We start from the raw sequence: 27,053 nt of genomic DNA, 5'->3' as shown, positions 1-27,053 counted from the left end.
AAACCCATGAAAGCATATATGGTGTAAGGACCATTAAAAAGGGCTGAAGTTTAACTCTGTGTTACCTCCTGTATGGGTTTCCTGGTGTAGCGACCTCTTTAAGTAGTCTGAACCATTTCACTTTGAGCCAGTAGGCAGATTTCATAAGTAAAAACAGCTATCCATTATCCCTGCACTTTGGGAAAGTGTCCCACAGACCTTGGGGAGATATCTGATTGCTCTGGCAGATGATCCTCCTAAAACTGACAGAATACTGGATCCTTAAGTACAGAGTTAAATGCATTTAACCGTCTTTACCTCGTGTGATTCCTCTACTTAAAATAAATTCAGTTTTCAAGTTCTAGGGTGGGTAGTGGTGCTTGTAGATTTGTTCAGGTTTCCTTAATGCTGTAAAACAAGCACAACAATAATTATACATAAAAAACCCTAAGAAGAGACTGTATTCTGCTTTTACAATGACTTCCTCCTACCAGGCTCACAAAGCTGAATTTCAATTTATTTATCTTATTTTTAGACTTAGGCCAGATAACAAATCCAGAACATGCAGTTTTAATTTAAAGAATTCTCCCTCCATGCTTACTATTTGGTCTATTGTTTAAAAACCTTGGACTAGAATGTGTTTTCCTACAATTAGGAATGATTCTTTGCAAAGCAAGGACACACAAAATACCAGCGTGCTGCTTTATGGCTACCGTTTTATATCTTTATTAATTATATTTTAATAACAAATATACCTTGTTTGTATTTTGATAACCTGAGATACTTCGGTTGCCTCATCATCTCCTAGAGAAAAAAGTAAAGGAAAAACCTTATAAAACATTTTGTAGCTGAGAAATGTGAGCTACTCTATAAAAATTTCTGTTAAACATACATGAAACATAAGCATTTACTCATTTTACATTTCTTTATTTTCAAATAGGTATGTTAATTTAATAAAGATGTCACTAGGTCATTAAAAATTGCCTGTCTTCTCTGCATTCTTGCCTTTTCTATTCTGCCCTCTTTTATTTTGCCATTCTCCTTCCAAACACATTGGGCCTGAGTTCTTATAAAATGCATGTAATTTAAACTTTTGCTTCTCTTTAATAGCTCTTCAGGGATGTTGGAGAAAAGCAAAGTTTTACACATATTAAAACTAAAATGTGAACTACCAGTTTGGAATATAGACAAGAGTTGGTGGAGTTATGCGACGGTAGAAAATGGGTTTCCTTCCTGAAAGTTTAATTTGGTGGTATTTTCTGTAAGGTGCCCGGAGCACTTGTTAACATTCGTAACATGCTAACGAGATTTATTTTTCATAGAGAATATAAATTGGGCAGGAGAAAGCTTTGGGAATGAACAACAGGCTGGTATGGAGAAATGCAGGAATATGGTTCTACCTACTGCCCTTCCTTTTTCAAGCACATATGCACACCATTAAGCCTGAGCCCTGCTTTCATTTTCTCTCTTTGCTTTTTTTGCCTCTCTTTGCTTTTTATTTCTCTATCTCCCTTGCAGTTTCCATTTGCATTCCTTTCTCCCGAGGCCTTTCAGTATACAGTTCAAAACTGTACATTTCTGTCCATTCTAACACCCCTGGTAGTGTCTTTTTTTTTTTAATTCAACATATTTAAAATGATCAACATATACTATAATTCCTTAAAACTTGAATTTGGTGTCTCTAACAATTTGAATTATACTTTAAGCACAAATATTTCATCAAAATATATTTGTCATTTTATTTTTAGATGTTTATTATATGAAGTGTGTATGTTGAGTAAGATTAAAACAGAGAATCCTGATTACCATTACTTGATATTTCAATTACAAATCTCACCTAATTACAAAATTAACATCATAAACATTGTATGGTTAATATTTGTGTATGCCATGCGTTATTTTTATGTCATTGTATTTTTATGAAATTTAGTGAACTTTGTTGAGTGCAGTCTTGGCAAAGCACTAGTCACTGATCTGTCCTGATCAAGTCAAAGAATATCCTCAGATTCTGAAACAGTCTTAGAGCTGAGAAGAGAATTCAGTTAGATCTGAATCTCATTTTTATCTCCAGTTTCACATCATTGCTAGAACTCAGCTTCATTTTCAGAAATTACATAAAAGAAACCCAATTTAATGAAGGAGACTTTATAGAACCATGGACTCAAACATGAATTCTAGTTTTTATATTTTGCTTATGGTCTCAGGAACACATTCACTTATTCCTGAAATTCCTATTTTACAGGAAGCTTTTAGTGGACATAGCATATTTTCAGCTGCTTAGGAAGCTAACATTCAGAAGATGCAGAAACTTGTGGCGCCTGGGTGGCTCAGTCGGTTAAGTGTCTGCCTTCGTCTCAGGTCATGATCCCGGGGTCCTGGGATCGAGCTCCGCATCGGGCTCCCTGCTCAGCGGGGAGCCTGCTTCTCCCTCTCCCTCTGCTGTTTCCCCTGCTTGTGCCCTCGCTGTCAAAGAAATGAGTTAAATCTTAAAAAAAAAGCTCTCTCTCTTTAAAAAAAAAAAAATGCAGATACTTTATAATTGAGACACTTCCTGAGATTTGTACTTCAAAACATAGCCACACAAAATAAAGCACATTTTACAATCACTAACCACTTTTGAAATTTAGAATTCATTTTCTGGCAAGAGCTGTGTAATTTTTAAAAATCTATTATTTCTTCAAACTCAGGGCAGTACAGCAAAGAGAAATAAGAACAGTTTTACAGCACCATCTGTTTAATACACATGTTCAGTATCAATCTAAATATCTGGATTTCTGTAAACAATAGAACAAAGTTTCTTTTTATTCTCTGGAAAAAATTTGTTTGTATCTATCACTGTTGATCTTTTCCCTTCAATTTCAAAATGATGTTCACTGAAGAAACCAGGACTTTTGTAACAGGAAAAAGAATAAAACAATGTTTACATTAATTCCCATTTCACAGAGGCCAGATCATGGACCCTGAATCAGGCTGCCTGGATTATAACCTCAACTCCAGCCCTTACAAAATATCTAAATTTAGAGAAATTACTACATGAGCCTTAGGTTCGTCCCCTATAAAATGGAGTTGATAAGAGTGCATAAATAACAATTATTTTGAGATAGACGTAGACTTTTTCATTTACTGTGAGTACCACACTCCCTGGCATACCATAAAATCCAACAAGTATTACTAACATCATTATTTTTCTTTAAGGATTTATTTTAGAGAGAGAGAGAGAGACACCATGTGAGCAGGGGGAGGAGCAGAGGGAGAGAATCTCCAGCAGATTCCAGCAGACGCTCTGCTGAGCGGGGAGCCCAACCCTGGGGCTCGATCTCACAGCTCTGAGACCACGGCCTGAGCCAAAATCAAGAGTCAGACACTTAATCAACTGAGCCACCCAGGTGCCCCACTAATATCATTATTATTAAAATCAAATTATTTTTTAAAAAATTACATACCATTTTGTGAAGATTTTATGATGTCATTTTCATTTTTTTCATGTGAAAGTGAAAAAATACATTATAATATTTAGGCTTACTGATAAATATGGTAGTAATTAAGTATCCACGGATATACATTGAAGTTAAAGCAAAAATCAATAAGTATTAGAATTTCCCATTTTTCCTTACACATATAAATACTTAAAGAGAATCTTAAAGGTCCAGGTCTGTGTATTCCATAATGAAACAAGAAGGATTTCTAACTGTTCACATTTTAACCCACTAAAGAAAGCAAATAAATACATGTAGATATGCATACAAATGAAAATGTAATTATAGATATTTCTCAACCTGCACGATATTTGAGTTCATTTTTCCTCCACTTGTCTTCTTCAGTATCCAACAAAATATATCTGTTACAACACACCCACTAGTTTACTTGTGCTAGCATCCCATTTCGAGAGACTCTCAGAGTACCATCATAAAGTAAATGGCAGGTATTTATTAACTGTATTCGGATGTCAACAAACAAATATCATCCACTAAATATTTGAAAAGAGGAAAATAGGTAAAAGAATGTGGAAAAGAAGGTAACTATAAAAAAAAAAAAAAGGTAACTATCATTCCAAGGTACTTTTTAGAAATAAGGAAGGATCTAAGGAATATAAAGTTTTTATAATTTAAAGTACATGGGACAATCAATGAAGAAACCAGTATCTGAAAAGCATGCTAGTACTTTATCATTCTTTATTAAGAAATTATTGCAATGCTGTCCATAAATAGTGATATCAAATGAATCATTTCACATTTTATAATTACAAAAACACTTAATTTGGGTTTTAATAGGCTAAAGTACGTAAAGAAATATCAGTGTTTTAAATTTTGTGAGTAAATAGTAGCCTAGATTTTTGGAGCTCATCAAACAAAAGAGCTATACTTTCTTGTGTCACTTAGCCTCTGTGCCTTAGTTTCATTATGCATAAAGAATTGGGTAAGCTCAGGGGCACCTGGGTGGCTCAGTCGGTTAAGCAACTGCCTTCGGCTCAGGTCATGATCCCAGAGTCCTGGGATCGAGTCCCACATCAGGGTCCGAGCTCAGCGGGCAGCCTGCTTCTCCCTCTGACCCTCTCCCCTCTCATGCTGTTTCTCTCTCTCTCAAATAAATAAATAAATAAAATCTTTAAAAAAAAAAAAAAAGAATTGGATAAGCTCATACTTAATGCTCTTTCCATTGCCAAATTTATAATTCTACAGGTTATTTTAAAATAAGCAGGAGTTATATTTTTATATCTAATATGTTCTTTTTAAAATTTAATTAAGAAATATATGCTTTTCCTATAGTTAAGTCTCTCAAGGTTTTTCTCCCTCTCTGATGACTTCCCATTGTTTTCCCTCCCTTCCCCTACAATCCTCTGCCCTGTTTCTCATATTCCACATATGAGTGAAACCATATGATAATTGTCGTTCTCTGATTGACCTATTTCGCTCAGCATAAAGGGGAGGTGGGTGGGGGGATGGGGTAATTGAGGGATGGGCATTAGGAGGGCAGGTGATGTGATGAGCACTGGGTACGCAACTGATAAATTATTGAACACTATATCTGAAACTGATGTACTATAAGTTGGCTAACTGAATTTAAGTTAAAAAAGAAATTTTGAAAAGTATGAAAACAAAAAGAAATATAGGCTCTTTTTTTGCCTTACCCAGAGAGGGGTCCATACAGTGTTATTCTGAGTTTCTGTCCTTACTTAAAGGGAAATTTTCACCATGTCTAGAGCCCTTGATGTCCTACAAGTGAAGGAGGGGATCTCCTTAAATTTCTTACGGCAGGAATCCACTTAGACGGCACCAACCTTGACTTCCAAACGGAGCGGTACATGCACAAAAGGAAAATGGCGTCTCCACCATACATCTGAAGACAGCCTGGGAGAAGCTCTGCTGGCAGCTCGCGCCCGTGTGGCCACTGAAAACCCGGTGCGGTCATGTCACATCCCCCGGGAATACTGGCCCGCGGGCTGCGCGGCCGTTCGCTGCTGCCGCTGGAGCCGCTCCCGCTGCGGGCTGCTTCGTTGCTGGAACCTTGCGTCCATAGCCGGGTCCAGGCAGCCTTCCAGAGCCGAGACTCTGGTGGTTCCTGCTCCCAGGGCTCACCCAACCTCTCCAGAGGCATCGCGGGTTCACCGGCCTGCGCTCGCTCTGTGTGACAGGCTCTCCTCCACCGACGTGGCCGTGGCCATCCTGCGCAACCACCGGGGGCGACCTCGGTGGGCCTGAGGAGGCGGACGCCGGCTGGGAAGTTCTGCGCACGGGCGGTCCCGGTTCCGTGAGCTCTCCCGGGAAGTCACACCAGCTCTCTGCTTCCACGGAGATCCCCAAGAGACTGAAGGAAGCGCAGGCTGCTGCGGGAAAGGCTGTGAGCAAGGAGGAATTTCAGGCCGAATGCACGGCCCCAGCTCCAGAGTTCGCCGCTACTCAGCCCGAGGTGGTGGTGGGGTCTGCAGGTGCATCGGGGCCCTCCGGGCGCTACGGGCCCTTGGTTCCCTGCGGAGGCCTGGTCTGCAGCTCCCACTGCTCAGGCCTGAGTGTGGGGACGACCACTGACCAGTCTGAAGCTCTTCTACTGACTCTAAACAGAAAGTGGAAATAAGGTTGATGGAAAATAAACAGCTTCTGGAAAAAAAAAAAAAAGAAAAAAAGAAAAAGAAAAAGAAATCTAGAATCTTTGCTCTAAGGAATAGAAAGTAGTAATTTTCTGGATATAGGCTCTGGAGGGTATGCTGTCAGATTTTAAATTCTGATCTTAATCATCATCATTGGGAACAGCCTAAAGAAAGCATGAGATACAATTTTCATTATTAATTGTAATGTAGAATAGAATTTTCTAAACTGATCTGTGATAAAGTCATGAAATATATTGAGTGGTGAAATCAAGTTTGTTTATTTCAAAATTAGTAAGCCCTTATCGAATAGGAGAGCTGTGGAATAATTATTTTAGAATACATTTGGGAAAGACATCAACAAATTTCCCTGATTAAATTAGATTTGGACTTTAAAATCATGATTTGAAATCATGAGCTTTCTGATGGATTTGAAAGAATTAAGTTTAATGTATCTATGAGAAACGAAACAGTCCTGAAGACTATTTAAGTATTTTTTCTGCTTTGTTGGAATCCTCAAAATAAATATGGGAAAATGGCCAAACAATAAGAGGTGGAGGATTTTCATTAGGATGAGGCAGTAAAAGTTGTCAGCAGAGTCTGAAGTATCAGAATCTGTCCTTGCCAGAAAAATAATGACAAGAGCAGTTTAGACCTCTAACTAATCTACGTATTTTGTAAAAAGGGGAAGGAAATTAATATTAAATTGAATATTTTGTGAGATTGTAGGGAAGATTCTGTAGCAAGTTAAACATGAATTTGTCACAGGTAATAGGAAAGAGGAAAGAAAATTTATGAAAGAAGGGAAAGTAAAGGGTAAAGATATAACAAAAAAGTAAGGGAAGACGTCAGGTGACGCAAGCCAATGTAGAGAGAGGAAACAAATTAAACTAGAGCTTAAAAGAGAATCTACTGAAACAGAGAAAAGTGAAAAAAAATAAACTCCCATTTTTCTTTCTTTTTTTTTTTTAAGATTTATTTATTTATTTGAGAGAGCGAGAATGAGAGAGAGAGAGAGTACATGGGAGGGGGTAGGGTTAGAGGGAGAAGCAGGCTCCCCGCCGAGCAGGGAGCCCGACGCGGGACTCGATCCAGGGACTCGATCCAGGGACGCCAGGATCATGACCTGAGCCGAAGGCAGTCGCTTAACCAACTGAGCCACCCAGGCGCCCCAACTCCCATTATTCTAATGAAGTGCTAGAAAGTAGGCAAATAAAGGTGCTAAGCTCTTGGACATATTAAGAGAAAATTTCACCTTATTTATTATGGTAGTTTTGAGAATAATTTTCACCGGTTGCTCAGTAATTCCTAGATTCTGGTAGGTGAATATTTAGCAATCCAGTCGTCTCTGGTACCAGATGGAGTTCTTCAAGAATATATAGCTTGGCAAAATGGCAGGGTATACTAAATGAGGATAATTAGCAATTCACACTGACTTATAAGTAATCCTTTTGCTGACTGAAGGTGTTCTGAGTAGACCAAGAACCGAAGATGTTTAACAAAGTAATGGGCAACTTCACCCAAGGCTCTGGCACAAATTCAAATTAAGGGAAATAAATAATATTCAAGCTTGAGGTAGCCAAACTTATGCCAAAGTGTTGGCATAAGTCTGCAAAAACAAAGTGAGAATGGAAATAGTTAACAACAAAATTTTGACATTAGAAATTCACTTAATTTTTGATCAAATAAGAAAGAGCTGTTGTGAATATCATTTTGTCATTAAAACAAAAGAGTTTTAATCAGTGAAATCTGTGTCTCCCTAAAAACATCTTGAAATATTAAACTATTAGTAATACAAGCTTAATAGAATAATGAAAATTTCTTAGGGTTGTAGTATTTCCGCTACATTTCTGTTCCATTAAGTATTTACATCAGGAATAAAAATAAGCAGTAGCATGTATTTTAAAGAAGGAAAATCCAAAATTATATCTACTAAAAATCATTATTGGATCAAATAGGAAATTAATATTATATATTTATCAAAATTGTTTATATGTATTAATATTATTTTTTTAAGATCTTATTTTTAGTAATCTCTACACCCAATATGGGGCTCAAACTCACAACCCCAAGATCAAGAGTCTCATGCTCTACCTACTGAGCTAGCCAGGTGCTCCTACATATCTTAATATTATATGAATACTTTCTGTGGATTAGGACAGAATGCCTGGGCCAACATTTCAATGATGATTTAACACCATAATATAGAAAGGCAAATACATAATTTGGGAAAAGACAGAGCTGGGTTCAAATGCCAATTCTATTATTTACTCTCTGGGTTAAGATTGGAAAGTTACTTCGTTCTTCTGAAACATGGTTCTCTGTTTCTAAAATGTTGTTAAATGCCTAGTCGTAAAGATGTTTTGAAGATTGGATTAAATTAGTGAATGTAACAACCTAGTATCCCGCCAGGCATGGAGTAAAATATTCAAGATGGAAATTGTAATTGTGATTTCGTGAAAGAGTGACACCAACTCCCATTCCAGTGTAATCTCGAAACCTTCCTAGCCTCTCTTTTAAATATCCCCACATGAAGGCAATGTTTTCTCAGTGGTCCTCAGATCTACCCCATCCCCCTCCACCCAGGCTCCACTGAAGTCTCTCTCTCTCTTTTTTTTTTTTTTAAAGATTTTATTTATTTATCTGACAGAGAGAGAGACAGTGAGAACAGGAACACAAGCAGGGGGAGTGGGGAGAGGGAGAAGCAGGCTTCCCGCCAAGCAGGGAGCCCGATGTGGGGCTCGATCCCAGGACCCTGGGATCATGACCTGAGCCGAAGGCAGACGCTTAACGACTGAGCCACGCAGGCGCCCCTGAAGTCTCTTAATGTCTGCAATTGCCTGAGGAACCCGTGAAGTATATCTCCAAAAACTTAGTCGCACTTTGTATCGGTGATATTTATTTATTTGTCCAATTCTTGTGACTTCAAGGTTTCAAAAACCTACCCAATGCTGTCAGCTACCTCACTTAATCTTTGCTTTCTGTTTAGCACTTCTCTTTTCTGAGATACTACTGTTTCATAGGAGGAAACCAAGCCACAAATACTGTCAAATAAAAAGGGAAAAGACAGGGCGCCTGGGTGGCTCAGTTGGTTGGGCGACTGCCTTCGGCTCAGGTCATGATCCTGGAGTCCCGGGATCCAGTCCCGCATCGGGCTCCCTGCTCAGCGGGAAGTCTGCTAATCCTTCTGACCCTCCCCCATCTCATGCTCTCTCTATCTCATTCTCTCTCTCAAATAAATAAAATCTTAAAAAAAAAAAAAAGGGGAAAGACAGAGAGGATTCTCACCCTTCCCAGTTACCCTTCTTCTATTATCTTATGAAAAGTAGTTTTATCTTCTTATCCTCATTGTGGCTTATTTCATGAAAATCTGAATTGCTACAATATTTGTTTTTGTGTGTGTGAAAAAATGTGATTTGACGGATACAATTCTTTATATTGATTTAATTATGCAAGTTATAGATATGCAAAGGAAGAGGGACAGATTAGGAGTGTGTGATGGCATTATAAAACTTGTATGAAGTAAATGCAAATGTTGACTAAGTTGGGCTTCCATGTACAGTATTTGTTTTACATGTTTCTGCTTAAGATGTGCACTGCCTTACTGTGTTCTGTTCTATTGTACTCCACTCTCTTCTGCAGTGTCTGATAAAGTGAGGATTGTGTTTTATTGGAGCATGTGACTCTGCATACTTGTACTGAAGATGGTAGTGAATTTGTGGAAGCAGATTGCATGTTACATGAGCCTACTTATGTCAACACGCAATGTCAGAATCCAACTTATAAAACATGCAATATGAATTAAATCAAAGATAGGTAAAAGCACTTTGGAATCATTAAGCAGGCTAAGTCTATAAGAGTTATCCTGGGAGGGGTTGGGGAATATTTATTTTTATAAAGTTTCTGCTTTTTAAAAATTATTTTGTTATGCCTGATTAGGCACAATTATCTTGTCCTTTTCTAAACTCCAAAAGCATTCCTATGTGTACAGTGTCATTAGCTGTTGGTAATATGCTCTCTTGTGATGGCACTTTATTCTCATCTCACAATGTTAATTAACTTTTCAAGTCAGACATAAAGTTTCCTTAAGGCAGGGCAATGTATTATACTAATTTATTCAATAAATAATTTTGATAGAAGAATAAATGGTTAGTGAATATGCAAATAATACTGAAGTAAAGCACACAAAAATAAGAAAGTTAATCAAAAAATTTTTTAAAAAGCCATTAATATTGTTCTCCCAACTTATGCTCCATCAAGGTATTATTTTAAAGAATTTGAGAAGCTGGGGATGGTAGAAGGAGTATGAATAATGAATGGAGGCAGTCAGACCTAATTCCAAACCCTAGCTCTGCTGCTTGCTGCTTGTATAATAATAGGGCAATTACTGAGTTGGGTGATTGTTAATTCTCTTATTGGTATGATATGTAGACTAGCAGAGATCTCATTTTTTTTTCCACTGGGAACTTGATAACATAAATATGTCTTAAATGTATCTCTCAAAACCTATTCGCTATGTCTGAGCATATAGTAGATGGTAAATAAAGGCAGGTTGTTTTTTTTTCCCTACTAATTTACCTACTGCTCTATAACTCCTCATCATGGGGATGACTTTATGGAAGGAAATGATGCTGAAGCAAAGATTTGGAACCTAGTAAAAATAATAATTTCTGGATTAATTTGTTAATTTCCAAAATAATGGAATATTAACTAAATCTATTATGTTCAACTTAACTCATGTTTCCTTATCAAGGTTATGTCTGACATTTTAAGTTGTATAATATTTTTTAGTTGTTTATTGCTTGTCAGATAATTTCTATTTTCTACATTTTCAATTAAATGTTATGTCTAAGAGAAATGCTAATTCATGAAATTATAAAGTTGCATGTGACATTTTGTGGAATGAGGTAATTTTGACTAGTTAAAATCATTAAAGTCTACTGATTTTGAGTTTCACAATTTATTGACAGTATAGTTCATTAACTGCTGGTTCCATAGATGATCTACAGTCAATGAAGTATAATTTCCTACACACATACTTAGAAAATTGCATTCAGCAGAAAGTGAGTACCAGAGGTCCCATCAGTATCAACCATTCTTCTTCTCCTCCACCTCCTCCTCCTCCTCCTTCTTCTTTTTCCTCTAGATTTATTTATTTATTTGGCATGGGGAGGAGGAAAGGGAGAAACAGACTCCATGCTGATTGCAGAGCCCAACTCGGGGCTCGATCTCATGACCCTTAGATCACAACCTGAGTCTAAACCAAGAGTCAAATGCTTAACCGACTATGCCACCTAGGCACCCCAGGATTGTTCTTCTGATAGATCAAGACAATTAATAGATTAAGCCATAGATCCCTAAAAATTCCATTAGCTAGGCAAACTTGTTCCTCAATTGCGGCTGATCCTCAATTGCTGCTGACAATTTGCAAAACAAAGAAATTGAATTTTAAACATGAAGATTAGTAAAAATGGGGAAATAAAAATATTCTTATTTTACTTAGTTTTCTAATTGTGCATTATTAAAATGATGGTGTTGCTCTATGTACTTCTTTCTATCATCTCTGTTATAATTCTATTTGAGGCCTCCAATGTATCTAGGTTGGATTACGTCAATTATGTGCTAACATTTTTTACCTGTATTAACACTTTCTCCCACCCAGCACCATCTACTTCACCTCAGAGGAGTGCCCTATTTCCTTTAATAACTATTCAAACCCATTCACATTACTTTTAAGGCACTGAGAATCTGACCTCAGCTCACCTCTTCAGGCTTCTGTCCTGACCTTGTCTCTGACTGCCAGTTCCCAGAAGCCTTACTAAACTTCCTTCATTTCTTTACATGTGCTCTGTTATCTCTCTCCTTCAGGTTTTTCCATACTTCTGCTATGACATTCTTTCCCTCCAAAATTAACCTGGCTAACTTGTACTCATCACTCAAATGTCAGCTTAGACATAATTTTCTACACTAGGTGCTAACCCTTGTTTGACCCTGTAATTCTGAGACAGATGTTGTTCTTACGAGCTCCTATAAAACACTGTTCTATGTCCACACTAGTGTGTAATTGCCTGTTTAATTGTCTGCACCCCACACCAGATGGCAAAGCTCACCCTTGAATCCCCAGTCAACAGCACAATGCTTGGCACATTAGTTAAAAAAAAAAAAATAGCCATAGAATGAATGAATAAACTCTCATGATTTTGGTTTGCTTATTTTACAGGGAGAGGAAAACGCTTGAATGGGAATATGATTTTTATTTTTTTAGTTCTGCAAGACAATGTAAGAGCAGATAATATCATTTTATTGGTTATACTTCTTACAAATGACTCAACTATCTTTGTTTATATTGAACATCATTCCTAGGCTCAAAAATTATTCCCAAGTAATAAAATAAGTGGAAACATATTATAACATAATGCTCAAATTTGTTGAAATTAGAGGATATTTGTAACTTAGACCTATGTGAAGAGCAAAAACAGATTAGCGAGGCTTGCAGAGGATAACACAGATGAGAAACAAATTGTTTGACATTGCAGAAATTAACATCTTAGAAATTGGAGAGGACAACTTTGGTGGAAGACAAGGGGGAGGTGGAGGGAGATGCTGAAATGAAAGGTATTGCTTGAATGCTTATTAATAGAGTAGAATGGGGGCCAGGTCCCCAGTGACTCCTAATTTGACCTGGATACATTCCCCTTCACCACCAGTCCTAGGCAATGTGTTTTAGAACCTGAACCTGAAAGGTTTCAGAGAAAAGCAGAGGTAAAAGATGGGGCAAGAAAGAATAACTGAAAGTTAACACAATGAATTTTGTAGCCCCGGATCTCACAAGGACCCAAAATGCAGGTGGGATTCTTTCCTGATCTCACTCCTTTTCTTTTTCACTCACCCCCTCAACCTTGTCACAACAGAGTAAAGGATCCCTCTTTGGAGAAAAAGAATGGCTTTAAAAGATTATCTTGCAGAAACTAAGTGTGGGAAGTAAACCCCATGGTAAAAAGAGTACAAATGATTTCACCACTTGACTAACTCGGTCCACCCATGGGGAATATTTGCAATTAGTTTTTTAGATATTTAACCTTAAGTATAAATTTCTTTTAAAAAATCTTCTAAAGTAAATGGGGAATAAAGCAAAGGAAACCATGAGAGACATTCAGCAGAAAAAAATTTCAAAGAAAATTTGGTCACCTATCAGAGAGATAAGATATTGCATTGTGTAACAATGATATGCTGCTCTAAAAAGAAACAAAAGAAAATAAGAAATATCAATTGGCAATTAAAATTATGAAAGCTGATGGGGTGCCTGGGTGGCTCAGTTGGTTAAGCTTCCAACTTTTGATTTCAGCTCAGGTCAGGATCTAAGGGTCGTAAAATTGAGCCCTGTATTGGGCTGGGTGTGGAACTTGCTTGGGATTCTCTCTCTCTCCCTCTTCCTCTGTCCCTGCTTCCCCTCTGCTCATTCTCTCTCTCTCTCTCTCTCTCTCTCTCTCTCTCTCTCTCAAAAAAAAAAATACATAAATAAAATTATGAAAGCTGAAATTTTATAAAAGTTCATTAGAGAGATTTAGGAGTTAAAGTTGATCTTTCAAAGGGTAAAAGAAAAGAAGTTGAGAAATAAGGAAGAAAAGTTAGAAGATTGAAGAAGTAATTGCTACATCTGATTAATAAGAGTTCCAAAGATCACAGTGGGGAGGAAATTTCCAGTGAAATAGCATAAGAACCTTTATTAGAACTCAAGGGTATAAAACTTGGTAGGAAATAGCCTACCAAGTCCAAATACAATGAATTGAAAAGGAGATGCATCAATAACATAATTTTGAAATTATAGATCACCAGGTCTGAGTAGTCAATTCTAGAATTTCACAGGGTAAAAATAAGGTCATGATAAATATTCAAGCATAGCATTAAATTACTCAAAAACATTGGGAATCAAGTTTGAATGGAGCACTGCCTTCAAAAGTCTGAGATGAAGTTATTTTTATCTTAAAATCTTCAAATTGCAAAAATGGCAAACCAAGGAAAATAACAAAATAAAGATAATTTCAGACAATGAAATGTCAACATTTTATTCTCCACTCAGCCTTTCCTGGGAATCTATTAGAAGACATGCTTAATCAAATACTGAAGGCAAACCAGTAAGTAGTAATGCAAGGGGGTTCCAAAATAATACATGAGAGTGTAAAACTATAATAATAACAAATCAACAGATAATATAAGATATTATGAATGGGTATCAGTGCACTGAAAATATTAATAAATAGGGAAATAAAAACCAGCCTCTATCTAAATAGTTTTTATAAGAGTTGAAAACAGTAGATTCAAAGGACAAACTACTTTTTTGTGTGTGTATGGAACAGATGAATGGATAGACAGGCTACTGCTAAGTTCTATTATAAGCTTTTCATCATAAATTTGTGCTTAAAATATGCACAAGTATTAATATAAAAATATAAAAATTAATTATAAACAAAATTATCCTTTTTTTTTTTTTTCCATTCTGTATTCAACAGAAGCAGAAGTGATTGAATGACAGAATGTTTTCTAGGAAAACCACAAAATTTATACAAATAATTAGAGTCCAAGTACTCCATGCCTTGAAAACACAACACACAACATATTAACATATAATAAAAGTTAAATTTGCCAGAATGCTCTTTTTTGTGATATACTTGTTGATTGGTAAAGTTTTATAAGCCTTATTTAACTTATAATGTCCTTTGAATCAAATAACGTACTTTTGATATATGAATCCCCTTGAATTCTGGAAGATTTAAATCTGATTCAAATTTGAAGCAATGTTTTGAATGGATTTTAAACATAGCTAAAAAAATCTTGAATTTTCATCTGTTAATGGTAAAAATCTGAAGGTTTCACACTAATTCTAGTGACTTAAGACAGGCTTATATTCAAAAGTCTTGTTTTTACATAAATTATCTTGTTTAAAATTCTTAGATATTTATGTTAATCCAGAGAAGAGCACAATGGAGAGAATTTAAAAATGTAAGCAACACTTTAAATCAGGAACATCAGTTATGTATACTAAACCAAGATAAATTATATAAAATTTACCGGTTCATCCTCTTCAGCTCCTTGAAGAGCATTTACAGTATTCTTAAGAAGGCAGAAGGATCCCTTCTTTCACAAAAAAGAACTATCCTATGGTAAAATGGTGCCACATACATTTCAGGATTCCTTGTTTAAAATTGGAACATAACAAAGTCCAATTTACTGAGGCAAATTCACTCAAATCAAAGGAAATTTGGACTTCTCCATTGCATCAACCTGTATTATCAAAGAACAAGTTGAACCTACCTTCTCTGTCCTAATTGAACCCTCCAATTCATTGCTCTCTGCTCACAGAGTAAAATATTTATTATTATGGTAAGTGGCATCTTGTGTCTCAACATTACTTTAAAATAACGGCTGATTTCCTCAAGTGTGTGACAGAGACAAAGGATAGTTCTAGATGGCAAATTGCTTTAATAAATAACTCAGAGAAATAGATTTTATAGAAGCCACCCTACCTAAAACAGTGATTTTTGCTATTTTTTTCCTCCTCCGTAATTCTTCCATGAACTCATCTAAAGTAATTTCCATTTAATTAGCAATTATTACCAATTAAGACACCTTGTATTTAGGGGACCGTAAGTTGTTGTTACTGAGTTGTCATTGTTACAGCAAAAGAAACAGACAAATTAATGGTAAAGTGATTTGATAGAATGAAATATATGAAAACTATCACACCCTTCCAGCTTCATTATTTGAAAAGAATGACCATGGAGATGTTGGTACACCATGCTAAATAGTTTGTGTATTATCCTTTTGTCTTGTCAGGAACAAATGCAATGTAAAGGGTTAGGATTTGAGTTTATATTCTATCTCTCAAATATCTGTTTTCCCCTTTGTTTCTTTATCAATAGACTTTCCCTCCTCTTTTTGTCTTTTAGCTGAAAAGACTATAGAGGACCCTATTATTTTCTTCCTTCACACAGATATACCTATGAAATTAGATTCTTGGCAATGGAATATGAGGAAAAAGTAACCTGTGCAAGTTCCAAGTCATGGCCTTAAAAAGCAGTTGCTAACCTCCACTCCCTTTCTCACTTCCTGAGGACCTGAATGTTATTCTGGTCATGATGAGCTGGCTACAATCATGTGTATGAAAGCTACATCTGAGACAAAGCAGAGCAAGAAGACAGGACTCTGAATCCATGGACGATTTTTGGAGGAGCAACCTAATTCTTTCTGGACCATTCACCAACCCCAGAACTATTGTGCTGAGAAATATATTAACATCTATTTTCGATAAACTACTGTATTTGGTGGTCTATTAGTTGTAGAAATTTAGTTTCCCTCCTATGCAATAGAAAAAAAATGGTATCTGGCAATTAAGTGCTTTTGTAATAAAATCCTAAAGTATATGGCATCGATTTCAGAATCACAAGCTGGACAGCAAGGATATGGACACCATAGTCTGGAAAGCTTTTGATCCTGGTTAGTAGTGGAAAATATTAAACCATTTTATAACAGTTTGGAAGGCGATCACATTTCTACATAATCTGTAGCTCTAGAAGTGGTTAGAAAATGTTAGAATATTCTTGTTTTTTTTGGTTTTCATCTTACAGCAGTTAGCAAGGTATCATCAGAAATATGAATTTATAAAAGAATCAGACCGAAGCAGAGATGGCAACAGATATAGTTCTTCTATGGAAGATTCTGCCATGCACTGCACTATAACGTGACCAGGGGTTTTATCATTAGAGGTTTTCCAGTGTTGGGATGACCAGTTACTTTTTAACCCCAAACAGCAGGATTTATCATTGTGACCTCAAGCGAGCTTCACAGCTTCTGTTTAAATGTCTTTGTTACCCAATGGGAATTAGCTCAGTAGTAAATATTAGATTCAGGTTGTTCTAGTTTCACAAAGCATCTTGTTTCAAGTGGCATCAAGGTAATCACAAATAGCTTGAAGGAGAGGGGGATATTCTCAGCACAAAGATGTAAAGCTTAGGAAACATTTAGATAAAGTATTTGGCTAAAGGCACTTGTACATGGAACTAACTGGAAGCATATATTTGGAAGCCTAAAGAGCTGAAGTATGTTGCCAAAGAAACCATAATCCTGGCTTGCAAAAGTCTATGTCTTTTAAACCCCTCCCCCCAAAAAAGGACAAATCTGCACTAGGACAAATTTGGGCAGATCTTATCAGAGCATACTCTTCAGTGGCAACTACAGAGATGGACACAAAGCAATGAACAAGCAGCGGCAACTGAGATTGCAGATGGTGTTAGTAGCTGCCAAAGAACAATTCTTCACAAATTCTGCCAAGCAGAATTTGATAACACTCTAGAACAGTGACTGTTATGTGTTCCTCATTCTTTCAGTTTTCTGAGTAAAGAATTTAATGCAATTACTCTGCTCATACTCCTTTTTTTTGTAAATTAAGCATAATGGGAAGTAGATAAATCCATTTGTTGAAGTAGAGGTCACCATAACATTACGGAGCCACATCTGGACCTGATGGAATGGAATGTTCCTCATCCAGAGATTGTGAATGGACCTTGAACTGGATGGAGAACATGGATAGGATGTTGGGATGTCTTCCTAGAATGTGTGTGTGTGTGTGTGTGTGTGTGTGTTGAGGATGTTTTATATATGAAAACAAAGGTACTTTTGTGTTTATGGGGGTTGGCTGAGGAAGAATTTTCCTTTTGAAATAAAATACTTGTCAGCTAGAGATTACATTCAAGTGTGGCCATGTGAATACATTCTTGTCAATAACAGGTGAAGGGAAGGTATGTATGCAAATTATAGGACATGTCTGAAAAGGAAGCTGCTTACTCTCCATTCTCTTTTTCTCTTTTCCTGATATCAGAAACAGGCACGGTGGTGTGAATGAAGTGACATCCTAGTAAATGGTGAACACTACATAGAAAGGTCCTGAATGGCTAGATTACCCTGTGAGTATTACCTTATTACTTGAGAGAACAATGAATTTTTATCTTCTCCAAATCTCTGTGCTTTCAGATCTTATTAACAGTAGTATCTTTTACTAATCCCAGAGAAGATAAATATGAGATTTACAATTTAAGATGCTACCTCTGACTGTGGACTGGGTGACAGACTAGAAGGAAATAGAGAGTCCAATTAGACATCTAGAAATAGCCCTTGTGAGAAATGATGATATAAAAATATAACACAATGACAACAGCAATGAAGATGAAGAGAGTGTTTTGACAGATATTGGAGAAGTAAAAGTGACCAGACATTTTTAACTAATTAAACATGGAAGTTGAGAAATGGAGAAAGTTTTAGATGAGTTCAAAAATTTTCAGTAAATGCCTACCATTTGCCAGGCATTTGGTTATTTGCTGTGTGAAAAAAAAAAAAAAACCTTCATTGAAGACATTTATAATTTTGTTTATAAGATAAGAACAAATGCACACACATATGTATGAAAAAATTAAGTCAGCATTTGCTTAATTACAAGAGTCAAAGACAGTCTAGAAAGGCTATCAGCTTTCAGCAGAGAAATTCATTATAGGAGACTTCATAAAGAATGTTCAACTTAAGCTATTGCTAAAATGATGAATCAAATTAAGATAGAAAAGAGAATAGATGGAAAAGATAAGCTAGCTGTGTTACTAGTGGTTAATATTAGCTATTTCAAAAGTCCCAGTTTGAAAATTTGTATTTAAATTGTCATAGAGATTGCCCATTTTTCAATCCATGAGATATTTCTTTTGAATAGTTTGGTAAAGTTAAAGAAAATGCTGTTATTCTAATTAATACACACATATCCCATGTCTAAATATCCAGATTCCCATATTTTACCAACTGTATAGGTTAAAAAGTAAATTATGTAATAGATATGATGGGTTTAGGTTTATTTTAAGATTTGGCATGATATTTCCCATGGTGTGGATCATCATCAAAGATTTCTAAAGATTAAACTGTTGTTATGTTTTCTTTATTCTGATTTAATAAGGATCATGAAATCCTTACATTGTATTTTAGGCACATAATAATGTATATCATTTATTGAATGATATTGCAGGTCCTGTTTGAATAACTTCATGTGTATTCACTCATTTAATAGAGAAACATGGAAAAAAGAAAGGAAGGAAGGAAGGTAGGAGGGAAGGAAAGAAAGAAGGAAGAGAGAGAGGTAGGGAAGGGAGGGAGGGAAGGAGATCAGTAAAAGTGCATTTTATAAGACTAAGTGTTTTTTTTTTAATTTTCTAAAAGTTGAGGATGACTGTATTCTTCGATGTTTGTAAATACTTACACAATTGATATTGCTGAAATGTGTATTCTGAAATGCTACGAAGAGAGGAACGTATTTATTATGTTCCGTAATATTTTTAAATCATCTTTCCCATGGCTGCTTCCTCTAAGTCCCTCCTACTTTGCAGATGACCCAGTCTCTTAATAATCCCCCTTTCAAACTCCACAAATTTATCTGTAGTTTATATGTATTCACCTTCTACTTTTCCTTTCTCTCTCTACTTTTCATTCTATTTTTCTCTCTCCTGCCAGTTATATTCTGCCCATAAAATGTAAAATCCTTCTACATCTGCACTTCTCTAATTCAACCATTCCCCACCCCCCTTAACACTACTCCGCAACCCCAGCCATAATTTACTATCCCAAATGCCACGATAAGGATCAGAAGGCCAATCAGACAGTGTTAGCATATTCATCAGAGGATTTGTGGAAAGGAAAAAAGGCCAACGAACATTTATGAGTTAAATTTTGCATTATTCCTATCACAATTATAAGAGTGCTATGCAAAAACTTCTGGAAATAAAACTCTTTTTATACCTTGAGGATTCAGTGTCCAGGGCATTCATAACATTAAAATAGTCTGACTATAGAAAGTTGTTAATAAATCCCTGAAGGTATATTCCACATTCTGGGAAACTGAACACATACAATAGCAAGCAGTGTAATTCTATCTGGTTCCAGTAATTGCACCAATTTGTTTGAAAGATAGAAATGTGCCTTTACTTTAAGAAAAACGAAATTGAACATCCATATCCAGTGCCTGTAGCCAACTAACTTTGTTCAGGGGAAGTTCTTTGCAAAATATGATATTGCCCAAATTTATCAGCACTGTCCACTTTGGTTTTGTAAATGCTCAGTCATTTTTTAAGTTTTTTCTTTTTCAGTTGAATTCCTTCCTCATTTGTTAATTTAGCAGACAGGCATTTATTTCACCCCAGAGAGTATTCTAAACATGATTACCTGTTTCTAGGACTATGATAAGAATAGACAATGGCTCTAATCTCAATGAATTTATGGTCTTCACATATGTAAATACATAAAGATCACAACAAGTAACAGAGGCCTTAGTAGAAAGAAATGCATAAAGAAGGTCCATCTTAGAAATAAGTATAGAGGAACCACTGAGAAATCCCATTACCTGCTCTGTACCAATTCCAGCTCAAGAAAAGCTGAGACTTGAAGGCAGTATGTTAAGATTACTCAATTACTTATTTACTTAATTAATTTTGGAAAATTTAGCAAATGTTGGAAACTACACAGTTGAAAAAGTTCAAAGTTAACCCAACCCACCTCCCATTTACTACAAGAAGTGGGCCAAAAATTGGCAGATGCATGGCCATTGCTGATTCAAAAGAGTAATTCTACCACTTAAGGAATGTGATCATTAAATCAGCTAATTGTAGTTATTTAATGAAAAAAAAGAGAAAAGGAAGGAAGGAAGGGAGGGAGGTAGAGAGTAAAGAAGGAAGGAAGAGAAAGAAAGAAAAAACAGGTGTTTGATATTATTGAATTCTTTAGGCCCAAAGTGCACGTAGACTTAATTTGGCAAGGTTGAACCGCCCGAAAATATTTGATAGAATCCATCTCAGTTCTTTTTTTTTTTTATCTCAATTCTTAATGTTGAAATGAAAAGTAGTTTTAAAAAGGAAAGGAGGAATTAAGCTAAAAATGTAGAAGAAAAATACCCAAAAGATTAAAAGATGTCTTATCTCTTATCACTAAACAAAAATGTGGTCTGAAATTCTGCAGTCTTTTCCAATCCTTGACTTTGTGAAGCCTTTCCTCCTGATGAAAAGATGTTGCCTTGTTCTAGACAACTCTTCTTGGAATGCCCATTGTACCCTTAGCTTTCTTTGTTAGTTCTTGCTGAGACTACTTTCCATGCCTGTCATTAAATATAGCTTCATCAGTCTAGTGAGAGTATCTATACCCACTCTTTTAAATGCTATCTTTATGACCATGGAATCTACTAGTAGGTACCTATCTGGGAAATAGACTGACCCCTTATTTTAAACATTTTATGGATATCTCCAACAGGATGTTCATGAGGCACATCCCTACCAATCTGTTTAAAAAAAAAAAATCATCCAACTCCTTGCTTCTGTATGTTTTGTAAAGGGCTTCTTTAATAAATCTTTGATAACAACCAATTTTATTTCCCCCTTCACTGATGTATTTTGAGAATATTAACCTTGCATTTTCCTCTGTTTTCCTTTCTCTCCAGAATTATGTAATCCAACATTGCTCTGCCTCTAACATGCTCCTTTCCTCTAGTGTACACTCTGGTCTTAGCGTATTAAATTGTCCATGACCACTTATCCTTCAGAGCCTCCCAGATGGTATTGTTAGACTGGTCTTTTGACACCACAGTGAAGATTGCATGACTCTTATATTGAAAGGTATATAAAGACTACTTATAGGCTGTAAAATTTAATTCAATTTATTCACATAAGCGTTGCGTTTAAGCATCTTTTTCATGATACATATTGAAAAACTTTTTTTTTGAGTCCTGTGATGCCATATATTCTTGTTTATTCTAGTACATGTGTTCACTTTCTTTTTTTTTTTTTTCTTTACACACTCTCTCCAGATCATTCCCATTATTCTCATGACATTTAAGTCATTCATATGCCAGGAGTTCCAAATGTATATCTCTAGTCTGATTTCCTCTAGAAAGCATACATTTAATTGCCTATTTGTTATTTCTATTTCAATGTCTTACCAACATCTCAGAACTAACTTGTCCAAAAAGAACATTTTTCTGACATCTGAAATCTGTGTCCCTCCCCAGATATTTCTCATCACAGTACATACCACCACTTTCCCACTTATTGAAATCAGGAATCCATATTTATTATTTGTTTCATTCTTCATTCTCATCCCCAAATGCAACTCATCAGCAGATTTATAGTTGTATCTTCTGTACCAATTTGCTTTAGATCATCACTTCTCCTGGCTTGAACTATGACATCTTTCTAACTCTATGTTTTCATTCTTATTACCTTCCACATTCTTCACAAGGCAGCCAGAGAAATCATATTTGGATCATGTCAACTTCTATTCATAATTCATTAATGGCTTCCACTGTATGTGGAGTACAATTCAAATTTCTCAACATGGTTTTAAAAGCCCTGCATGATGTAAGGAAATGGTCCAGTTTCCTTCTTCTGCATATGGCTGTCCAATTTTCCCAACACCATTTGTTGAAGAGACTGTCTTTTTTCCATTGGACATTCTTTCCTGCTTTGTCGAAGATTAGTTGACCATAGAGTTGAGGGTCCATTTCTGGGCTCTCTATTCTGTTCCACTGATCTATGTGTCTGTTTTTGTGCCAGTACCATACTGTCTTGATGACAGCTTTGTAATAGAGCTTGAGGTCCGGAATTGTGATGCTGCCAGCTTTGCTTTTCTTTTTCAACATTCCTCTGGCTATTTGGGGTCTTTTCTGGGCCCATACAAATTTTAAGATTATTTGCTCCATTTGTTTGAAAAAAGTTGATGGTATTTTGATGGGGATTGCATTGAATGTGTAGATCGCTCTAGGTAGCATTGACATCTTCACAATATTTGTTCTTCCAATCCATGAGCATGGAATGTTTTTCCATTTCTTTGTGTCTTCCTCAATTTCTTTCATGAGTATTTTATAGTTTTCTGAATACAGATTCTTTGCCTCTTTGGTTAGGTTTATTCCTAGGTATCATGATTTTGGGTGCAACTGTAAATGGAATCGACTCCTTAATTTCTCTGTCTTCTGTCTTGTTGTTGGTGTATAGGAATGCCACTGATTTCTGTGCATTGATTTTATCAACATCTGCAAATCAATCAATGTAATACAATACATTAATCAATGAAAGAACAAGAACCATATGATCCTCTCAATAGATGTAGAAAAAGCATTTGACAAAGTACAACATCCTTTCTTGATCAAAACTCTTCAGAGTATAGGGATAGAGGGGACATACCTCAATATCGTAAAACCCATCTATGAAAAACCCACAGCGAATATCATTCTCAATGGGGAAAAACTGAGAGCTTTCCCACTAAGGTCAGGAACACGGCAGGGATGTCCACTATCACCACTGCTATTCAAAATAGTATTAGAAGTCCTAGCCACAGCAATCAGACAACAAAAAAATAAAAGGCATCCAAATCGGCAAAGAAGAAGTCAAGCTCACTCTTTGCAGATGATATGATAATTAATGTGGAAAACCCAAAAGACTCCACCCCAAAACTGCTAGAACTCATACAGGAATTCAGTTAAGAGGCAGGACATAAAATCAATGCACAAAAATCAGTGGCATTCTTATACACCAACAACAAGACAGAGGAATGAAATCTTGCCATTTGCAACCATATGGATGGAACTGGAGGGTGTTATGCTGAGCAAAATAAGTCGATCAGAGAAAGACATGTATCACATGACCTCATTGATATGAGGAATTCTTAATCTCAGGAAATAAACTGAGGGTTGCTGGAGTGGTGGGGGGTGGGAGGGATGGGGTGGCTGGGTGATAGACATTGGGGAGTGTATGTGCTATGGTGAGCGCTGTGAATTGTGCAAGACTGTTGAATCACAGATCTGTACCTCTGAAACAAATAATACATTATATGTTAAAAAAAAAAAAGAAGAAGAAGAAGAAGATAGCAGGAGGGGAAGAATGAAGGGGGGAAATCGGAGGGGAAGATGAACCACGAGAGATGGACTCTGAAAAACAAACTGAGGGTTCTAGAGGGGAGTGTGGTGGGAGGATGGGTTAGCCTGGTTATGGGTATTAAAGAGGGCACATTCTGCATGGAGCACTGGGTGTTATGCACAAACAATGAATCATGGAATGCTACATCAAAAACTAATGATGTAATGTATGGTGATTAACATAACATAATAATAATAATAATAATAATAATAATAATAATAATAATAATAATAAAAAGCCCTGCATGATCTTGGTCCTGCTTACCTCTTTTGTTTCATCTCATGCATCTCACCTACTGCCCTAATCCCCTCTACTCTACCATGCTTTCATGATCCAAGAATTTTGCATACATTTGCCTCTGCATAGAGTTCTGTTTTACCCATAATCCCAAGCTAAGTCTTTCTCTTCCTTCAGCTCTTACCATAAATATCTCATTATCAGAGAAATCTTCCCTGAAAATGTAAATAAGATAGGCAACCTTTCTTGGTATCTCTTTTTTGATCCCAATTGGTTCCCTTTTTACCCTTTATTGCGATTTATACTTATTTAATGTATTTATGTATTTATTTACTTGCTTTATTTCCCTACTACATATAAAGTCCTTGAGAGCATGTATTTGATCAGCTTGGAAGTCTAGGTGGAACCTGATATGGTACATGGCACAACATGGTAGATATTCAGAAACATCTAATAAATAGATGAAAAAACTCTATGTATCATCTCCCTTGTCTGCTTGATATTTTTTAGCGTATCTAAACATATTTTACTTCTAGTGTACTGGTTTTACTCTTCTTGTTTCCTTTGAAATCTCATTATACTTTCAAAGCTCCAAAGTAATGGAGCTTTCCTGAAAGCCACGGTCCTTTTCCCAAAGCACCAATTAACCAATTAGTTATAAAAGCAAATCTTTCAACAAATGGAATATAATTTATTTCTCTGAAATCTCACAGCACTTGGGGAAAGGGGTCATGTCCCACGGAATTCTCATATTACTGTGGGTGTAGGAATTGTGTCCGACAAATGTTATCTTTTTATCTTATACCAGAATGCTGCACTGTTCAACATTTGCTGAAGGGGAGTTTCTGATACACACACACACACACATGCACACACAAACATTTGTATTAAAAAATTCTAACTTATAATAGTTAACTACTAACCTGTTAATGTGTTATGCTGGCTGTGGATGAGGCATACAGTACATTTGAAACTCTTAAGATGTGATATTATTGGTTTTGTTTATAAGTAGCAAAAGAAATCATGAATAATTATGCTTCTGAAGTTTTTCATGAGTATGTATAAAAGCATAATTTATAGATACTAGAGACTCTAGACTGGAAAAAAATCTGCTCCTGCAGGATTCCTGGGATTAAACCCATGTTAATTGTAAGTGCATTGAATATCTATGGACCAGTGTTATGTTTGTATGAGTTGTATCTTTTTAAGGGACCGAATTAAAGACAAATCCAGAACACATAGTCATCCATAAGTAACTGCTCACTTGCTTCCCATCTTTACTGCAATCCAGTATAACACGAACCTAGAAAGTGGTAGGGATCCTGATTTGAGGTTAACTTAAAACATGAACATTAATATAATTCATCTTTTTTTCTGCTATTTTTTCTGTGATGTAAACATGTTTTATTGTCTTCTGAAAAACAGAGCACTCCTAAAACCACCAAACACAGAGAACAGGTGGATTTAGCTCATGAAGTAGTATGGTGCTTAATAACATAGATCTAGTAAAAGTACTTTCTTCTATACAGAAAGTGTTTTGGAAACAGAGCTAAGAAATTTTTGAAATATAAATCATTATTTTACTAGGATCTACATGTATCATTAGTTGGAGGGAACATATTTTTAGTTATTTCTACACAAATATATTCTAGCCAACTGTTATGGTAAACTAAAATTTCTGAGGGATGTGATAAGTCAAAGAGTGACCACTTTTTTATGAGCTATATTCAGCAATGTCTGCTTAAAAAGCAGGACATCTTAAAAGATCCTATCCTGTGATCTCAGTATGCAGATTATGTTTCTCCTTCATCCAAGGCTAATAACTACAACCCTTCATTACATAAGGTAAAGTAAATCCATGATTCAACAATTTGATCCAAAAATCGGGATAAAGTCTTAACTATCACTAATTTGCAAGTCTACTATCTGATTTAATTGCATGTTACTTTATCTTATTCTGTTTACTCATTAGGACTTTCTTTTTTCAATGCATATAGTGATTACTAATTATATATAACCTGTTGACTTCTAGTCACTTAAATTCTTTATTAGTGTTATTTTTTTGCAATCTAGTTTTTTGTCGTTATTAATTCTTTTACCCCTTATGATTGTTTTTGTGTTTTGTTTATAAGCATCACTAGAAAACATGAATAATTAAGCTTCTCATGTTTTCCATTGGGTGTACTTAAAAGCATAATCTAGAGTCATTAGAGAGAGTCAGCTGAGAGAAATATAACAAATATATTGTTTCTGTTTTGTAACAATTGGGCAACGTGATTATTTCTCTACCTCTGTTTCTTCTACAAATGTTTTTCTAAGTATCAGAATTCTATATCTGTCTCTCTAGGTCACACCTATGGTTGGAAGCTAAGTGAGAAATCAATTGTGAAAGAAGTCCAAATATTCAGCAGGAAAGATGAAACTCTAATATTTGAAAGAGTCCAGAAGACAAGTAGCTTTTCTGATATTTTTTATTGATTTAATAGTTCTGATATTATCATTTTTATGATATCCTTATATTTGTTTAAGGCTTCAATACTCTTCGGTAAATTTGTTTTCAGGAATTTATCAATATTGCCTTTTTATAATCATAGCAGCTTTGTGTGCCTTTACCATCTTCCCAACACTCTTCACTTCATTTTGGTCAAGGCTGCTAAAACATCAGATATATTGCTTTTTTAAGCAATCTGTCTTCTATCTACAGTTTTCAGAATTAACTTATTAATCTAGTGCAAGAGAGAGATGGCTTCCTGCAAGAAGAATGTGCAGGTTGA

The 27,053-nt window shown here is 35.8% G+C and overlaps 1 long non-coding RNA gene across 4 annotated transcripts in view; it reads right to left on the bottom strand.

Moving 5' to 3' along the window:
* The window catches only part of LOC118009362, a 117,505-nt gene that overhangs the window by 52,857 nt on the left and 37,595 nt on the right, over nt 1-27,053 (bottom strand). For all 4 annotated transcript variants that reach the window (XR_004678898.1, XR_004678901.1, XR_004678900.1 and 1 more), the window contains exons 2-4: nt 5,258-6,030; nt 735-783; nt 298-387 (exon numbers count right to left, since the gene is read on the bottom strand). This is a non-coding gene — a long non-coding RNA (uncharacterized LOC118009362). The remainder of the gene's footprint in view (nt 1-297; nt 388-734; nt 784-5,257; nt 6,031-27,053) is intronic.

This window comes from Mirounga leonina, unplaced genomic scaffold (genome assembly GCF_011800145.1).
Source record: "Mirounga leonina isolate KUSES-001 unplaced genomic scaffold, KU_Mleo_1.0 Mir_127, whole genome shotgun sequence".
NCBI classification, from domain to species: domain Eukaryota; kingdom Metazoa; phylum Chordata; class Mammalia; order Carnivora; family Phocidae; genus Mirounga; species Mirounga leonina.
Note: the sequence above shows the minus strand (reverse complement) of the source record. Positions and strands in the feature narration are given on the sequence as shown.